The following is a 6,251-nucleotide window of genomic DNA, read 5'->3' as shown; positions in this document are numbered from 1 at the left end:
CCGCGAATCCATTGCCACATGAAGATCCGAATCTTCAGAGGAAGGCGGATGGACCAAACCGCCTTAAGAGGAGGGGGCGGAAGGAGGGGGCAATGGCCTGGTAGAGGGACTTGGTGGAGAATTGGCTTGACAGCTCTAGGCGGCACCGAACCAGATCCGGGCCAGCGTCCACCATAGGCTCATGGAGGGCGACACAATCAAGCAACTCATGCCAGGCGGCAGAATCCGGAGACCCAAATGGCCTCCAGAAGGCAAGGCGCCCTAAGTCAATAAGGGCCCTCTCGACAGATATCCAAGGATCAACGGCGATGGAGAAGAGGTCGGGGAAGCCCACGGCGAAGGGGATGTATCCCGCCCACCGGTCGAACCAGAACAGGGTCGCAGCCCCAGATCCAAACGAAATGGACGTCACAATGCGAAGAACCGGGAGTAGTTGGATGACCGACTGCCAGAACTGGGAGCCGCCAGATCTCTGACAGAAGGCGAGGGGTTGCCCACGTAGGTATTTGTTCCGGATGATGTCTAACCAGAGGCCACCTTGCCCTTGCAAAATACGCCATAGCCAACGTGCTAAGAGGGCGATGTTCATGCGCTTAGAGCACATGATCCCGAGGCCCCCTTGCTCCCGAGGCTTGCAGATGTCCGGCCAGCTCATCATATGGTATTTCTGCTTATTGTTGTCGCCCGCCCAGTCCAGCTCCCATATCTTATTTATGTATCCATAGTATATATGTTTGTTTTCTTTATTTCCTAGCAAAGCTTGTAGGGTACCAACCAAATTCTGAGTCTTTCGTAGCAAGCATGTAACCATTGATTACATACTCCCTCCGTCTAGGTGTGTAAATCATCTTACGTTGTACACCACGACGAAGGCGGAGAGGAAAACGAGAAAACTTAATATCTTTTGGCTAATTAATATAATTGCATGCAATAAACTAACCACTGCATGTCATGTTTGATAGTCTCAAGTCATTGAAAGCATGCACGGCCCACATATCTTATTGGTTGATATGTCACAAAATAAGAAACGAGGAGGGAGTTAATGTATGGTGCCTAAGTGTTTTGGGATTATTTGATTTTCGTAAGGTGACTTACACATCTAGACGGAGGGAGTACCTTTCATATCGTCTAAGTTGCCATGTTAGGCCTCTGACTAGATCAGCAAGATCAGGATCAATTCCTTTAACATCACACAAGCGTTCTCTGGACCTACTACAGAACTTGGTAGCCTGCAATTTCACCACAAAAACGTTGTACTTAGCACTCAAAATTTGCTCGTCTTCTTCTATATAAATGTCCACCTTCTTTATGTGTTTCAAGTTTCAACACAGTATAATGGGCACGCTGATATTCTCTCCAATCTTGAGTGATCTTGACCTTTACAGTCAATCTGAAACCACATTTCCAGTTATCATATTGCTGCCCGGCGGGCAAAATATTTCCTAGTGAATTCAGGGTCTTTATAACCGCATGTAATACAAAAGTATTAGAGGCGATTTTCGTATCGCAGGCAGTTTCTTCCGTGGAACCGCCTCCGTTGTTCAACATTACACGTAGCTTAGTTACTTTGGGTCAAAACATTCTCTGAGGGACATGTCTATGCCCGTTTCTGTAGTAGTGCTTGCCACAAGTCTGGTGGCGTCGTGTATTGTGTAGCACCAATAATGGTGGTAAGATAAGCTGGTCGTGGCATGCCCTTCGTCGTCCAATGTTCGATATGTCCTTGAGCGTGAACACTGATAGAAAAAGCCCTTTAGTCCCGGTTCGCAACAGCTTTTTAGTCCCGGCTGTGCAACCGGGACTAAATATGCGCGACTAAAGACCCCCCCTTTAGTCGCGCCACTTACGAATCGCGACTAAAGGCTTTAGTCCCGGTTCTCGTGGCTGACCGGGACTAAAGGCCCGTCCACGTGGCCGCCAGGGGTCCGTCATGGCGGAGGACCTTTAGTCCCGGTTCTCGTGGCTAACCGGGACTAAAGGCCTCGTCCGTAGGTTTAGGGTTTTAGCCCCCCTAAACCTGGTTTCTTTTTAATTTATAGTGTTTTATTTCTTTTATATTTTATTTTGTGTTTTGTTTTAATTTTGATGAAGTTTCGGTACCCATATTCTATGATACTATATACATGCATATGAAATTTCAAACAAGAAGAATTCAAGAGGAATATATAATATATATTCAATCTCGGGTGACCATATACAACTTCGAACAAGTTTCCATACACAATTAGGATGGAGGACCATATACAACTTCGAACAAGTTTCAATCTCGGGTATGCATATAAATGTCTGCGTCCTCGGTATAGTGTTGTCCTTTAGGATTGATGACTTCCCTCAAGAAAAATCCTGCTAATTCATCTTGAATTGGTCGGAAGCGAGCTTCTGGACTAAGCCTCCTCCGCAAGTTATCTGTCGCGTTCCGCACGCTATCCGATGCCTTCCGCTCAGAGGTTAGTCTCCGGATGTTCTCACAAACATAGTATCCACATAGATTGGTCCCCGGTGGCTGCTTATCCACATTAACTAACCTTCTGAAATCTAGCTCATGTTTGAATTCACCGACAATTTCTTCTGAGAACCGTCTCCAAACCCTACAGGGCAAAGAAAATTAAATGAACAAGGGAGTTATTAGTTACTTGATATTAGGAAATGAACGAAAGAGACCGATCGATATAGAGCTCAAATGATTGAAAATAATTACTTTTGCAGCATTTTTCTCATGTCGGCCCAACGCTTTGGATCCGAATCCATAGAGTCCATGATTAGAACTCTGGAGGTGTGAAGTTCAATATTTAGCAGAATCCAGTGGAACCTGCGGACACGTTACATGCACAGTCATGCATAACTCATCGATTAGACATACCATGCATGGAGTAAACAAAAGAGAATGGGCACAAGAGAGAAACACTCACCCAAATGGTAAGGAAATAGAATATGACTTTTGAGTTGATGCTTTCTAAGAAACTTGTACAAGTCTTTCTCCACGTCTTCGGGGTGATATTGTAACACATGTCCATTAACGATATGTGGGTCAATGAACCCAACATCATGGATGTTTCTTATTTTGCATTCCCAAATCTTCAATCTGCATAATAGCGTACGCAACAATATAGTTAGGACAATATATATAGTGCAGGCAATGAAGAACGAGATAAGGTAGAAATAAATCACTTACAGAACGTAGCAACTCAGCATAGATTTTTCAAGGTCGCGCAGATTGAACAGCTGGAACAATTCACTCATATGAACTTGTACAGAGTACCGTTTGGTGTGATGCTCCTCTGTAACATCCGCATAAATATATTCTTTGTCGGCCCATGTCATGAATTGCTTGTACCAACGTAGCAGATTTCGCATTTGTGGCGGTAGACTCTTCTCCCGCGCAGGCTCGACGAGAGGCCCATTCTGCACATATTGTAATGCTATCTCACATACTGGCGCATCCTCAAGGCCTAAGAAGGCACGAAGAGTCAACCCCATCTCGGACGCTTGTTTCATGGCACTCGCTACAGTCAATCCAAGTGCTGCCGCAGCTGCTATGATCTCGGGGTCCTCTTCTGGACCGGCTTTCACTATGAGCGGGGGGATCGATTGTTTCTTCTGCATCCCGAGCTGGTCAACTTGTTTCCCGCTTTTTTTACTTTCTTCTTTCTCCTCCTTCAATATTTTTGCTTGCCTACGAAGTTCATGTCCATAGTCGTCAGGCATATTCAGCTCGGCTTGGGACGGTGTCGTCAAAAAATCCTTAGCCCATTTCTTTTGCTTCTCAGTGAATACTTGCTTGGGCTCAGGCTCTTTTATCGCCTTCATATCCGCCTTCCATTTCTCATAATCAGCAGATGCGGCCAATTTGGTTTCAGCTTCACTAAGTTCCCCAGGCCTTGGGAGGAGAGGCTTCAGTGATGGCTCCGGTACCCTTGTGGTCTTAGGTACATAAGGGTCCGGGTTAATAGTCCAGGAGCGGGTTTCCTTGCTGTCCGCCTGCTTCTGCTTCTTCGCCGGAGGTGGATTGGGGGGCGTCGTACCCGCCGGAGGAGGATTGGGGGGCGTCGTACCCGCCGGAGGTTGTGGATCGGGGGACGGCGTCGAATGGCGTGAAGGAGGTGTAGGTGAACCACCACGACCACCACCACCGCCACCACCGCCACCACCACCACCACCACCATCGGAGGGGGGTGGACTTGCTAGCCTTGATACCTCGCCTGGAAACACTATGTACTTCTTTTTCCATAGAATGAACTGGCGCTTGACATCTCCAAGTCTTCTCTCCCCTTCGGGTGTAGGTTTGTCAATCTCCAGGTCCTCAAACCCTTGGACTATGTCTTCCACCGTGACACGAGCATAGCCATATGCAATGGGGTTGTTGTGGTGGAGTGCTCTAGGTGTACAGGGTAAAGCACTGCCGCTAGCTACCTTCGTGGAAACGTTCCCCACGGGATAATGCAGATCACATTCTTTCATCTCCTTTACATCATCCACGGGGTAGTGAGGCTCCGGTGCACGAATCTCGATCATCGGTGCACTAGCACCAGGCGGGGCATCCGTGGAAGCCACGCTGCTTCTCCGCTGCTGGCTTCCGCGATCCGCTTCATGATCTTCATGCGGCCCTGCAGCCGATTTTTCTTTTACTAGTTCATGCACGGTCTGCTTCAACTCATGGAGTTCCGATGCAAACTTCGTCATAAGATCTGCATCCCGGTCCGTCTTTCTCTTACGGCTTCTGTAACAGTATGGGTCATTGTCCTGGGAAAACCCTACTTTCCACGGAACTTTGCCTTTGCCTCGTACACGTCCTCCGTGTTCATCATTCCCGAGGGCTATTGTCAGTGCGTCTTTCTCTCTGTTGAACTTGATCAAGCCCTCTTGAGCTTGGGTCATTGCGTCAATAAGGGCTTGGGTGGGAGCAAACTGTCTCTGCCGGTGAACACACACCCCTGTCTCCGGGTCTAGCGATCCCCCATGCCCGTACCACCAGCTTTTGGCCCTTGGGTCCCATCCCTCTGTACCTAGAGGGATTCCTCGCACCCTCAGGTCCTCCTCCATCTTCTGCCACCTAGGCTCCGAAAGGCGGTATCCTCCTGGCCCCATAATATGATGGAACTTTTTCTTACTCGCATTATCCTTATTTTTTTCGATATTTCCTTGAAATGCTCCGATTGCTTTTGCCTCACAAATTCTGGCCAATCATCTTTCAGTTTCTCATGTTGTCCATTGAAATCCGGAGTCTTGCCCTTGTTGACATAGTCACGGGTTAAATTTTTCTTGAAGTTCCGGAATGCTTTGCCCATCTTCTGAAGAGCGAACTCTTTAACTAGCCTCCTCCTCTGACGTCCACCCGGAACCTCGTTACCGAATTCATCGACTTTGTTGTATTCCGGAGGTAGAATGAAATGTTCCATAAGCTTTCTCCAGCAATCCTTTTTCGTTCTCTTGTCGACAAAACTGAAACCAAGACGTGCCTTCTTTGGCTCCTTCCATTCCTGGACGGTGATCGGGACGTTGTCTCTAACAACGACTCCGCATTGGTTGATAAACTTTGAGGTGTGCTGTAGGGGCTTGCCGGTTTCACTGACAAACTCAATGGCATATGTTTCTCCTGTTTTCATCGCCTTGGATTTGCCACGCTTTGTCGTACTCGATCCGGAGGGCTAAAAAAAGAAAGAGAGTCGCGCGCGTTAATACATATGTATTCACATTTCAGTAAGTTTGTATCACGAGAGGCTCAATGTATATATATACCTCGCCGGAGGTGGTTGCTACTTGCAATTCGAGATCGTCGTTTGTTGACGGTTGACCTCCGTCGACAATGTCTGTTCCTTCACCTTCTTGATCATCGACAATCTCTGTTCCACTGTCAAGGTTCAGAAAAGAAGAGACTACATCCTCTTCTTGCTCATATTCTGAGCCCGACACATAAGGAATCTCGTTGTTGATGATGCCCATTAAATAACGTTCAGCCTCCGGATCCCTAAGCTTCTCGGCTCTATCGTCCGCCATATGTCACTCCTGCATGTAGTAAAAATTCTTTAAGTATAAAGGAATTAAAAAATAAGATTAAGGGGACATAGAGGAGGAGGAATTAAAAAATAAGATTATTGAGCACTGCCAAGTATTTTGTTTTGTTTTCTTTGTTTTTCTTTTTGGTTTTCATTTGGTTTCTTTCTTTTTCCTTTTTTCTTCTTTTTTTCTTCTTCTTCCTTTCTTCTTCCTCTTTCTTCTTTCTTTCTTCTTCTTCCTTTTTCTTTCTTCTTTCT

Source organism: Triticum aestivum, chromosome 1D (genome assembly GCF_018294505.1).
Source record: "Triticum aestivum cultivar Chinese Spring chromosome 1D, IWGSC CS RefSeq v2.1, whole genome shotgun sequence".
Classification (NCBI taxonomy): domain Eukaryota; kingdom Viridiplantae; phylum Streptophyta; class Magnoliopsida; order Poales; family Poaceae; genus Triticum; species Triticum aestivum.
This window is presented reverse-complemented; position numbering follows the sequence as displayed.